The following is a 1,088-nucleotide window of genomic DNA, read 5'->3' on the forward strand; positions in this document are numbered from 1 at the left end:
GAGACGGGGATTAAGGGCGGCAGCGCACGGAAGGTGCCGCGCTCCGGCCGGGAGTGAACCTCCCGCGCGGAGCAGCTCCTGGGAGGCGCCGCTGGAAAAGCGGGGGGGAGCTCAGGGAAAAGCTCAGGGAAAACCGGCCGTTCCTGGGGTTGTTTTTCCAGGTGGAAATGCTGGATTTCCTCGGGGATTCCTCGAGTTTGGGGAGGGGGGGTGGGATATAAGGCAGCTTGGAGCTGGGGGAATCCCCCCGGAGATTGCGTGGGGTGGATCCCGGGAATCCTGGCTGGGGAAGCAGGGGAATCCCGCGGGATCCCGGAGCCTTTTCCAGGGTTTTTTCTGGGAGAGCTGCAGAGGGGTTTGGGATGCAGCTGGAGGGATGGGAAACAGGGAATGGCTCCCCGTGGAAAATTGGGATTTTGGGATGGAATTCCCAGAGAATCCAGGGCTGCTCCAGGATCCCTGGGACATGCCGGAATATCGGGAATGGGACAGGGAATGACACCTGACACCTCTGGAATTCCCGCGCCCCCGATTCCCTCCTGGCTCTCCCCGGGCAGGCAATTCCAGCAGATCCCAGTGGTGGCTCCTCAAGGGTTAATTCCCAATTCTCTCCCGCCCCGGGAATGGGAAGGGGCCGGGGTGAATCCCAATTCCCAGCCGGAATCCGGCGGGAATGGGAAGGAGGGGGTTACAGGGATGGGGACAGCGCCAGCGGTGCCATCCCGGCATGGAAAATCCTCCGGGAATCCTCGGGGATCTCGGGATGGGATCACCGGGAATGTCGCGGGCAGCGAATTCCCTCGGCTCCAGCAGCTCCCGGAATTCCAGAGGGATCCCAGAGCCCTCCCCCCGGCAGCTCCGATGAACTTTGGGATTGGGACAAGGGAGTTCATGGGGAAAACAGGTTGGGGGCAGAAGGAAAACCGGGAAAGGAGCGGCGAGCTGCCCGGGAAAGCGGCGAAGGGGTTAAAGGCGGCCTGGAGGGTGAGCTCAGGTAGGCCGGGCCTGGGGCTCCCCTTCCCGAAGGCTCCTTTTCCAAGGAAGCCGGGCCCGGAGGAGGGGCCGGGCCGCCCATTCCCGCCGCTATA

Source organism: Geospiza fortis, unplaced genomic scaffold (assembly GCF_000277835.1).
Source record: "Geospiza fortis unplaced genomic scaffold, GeoFor_1.0 scaffold1766, whole genome shotgun sequence".
NCBI classification, from domain to species: domain Eukaryota; kingdom Metazoa; phylum Chordata; class Aves; order Passeriformes; family Thraupidae; genus Geospiza; species Geospiza fortis.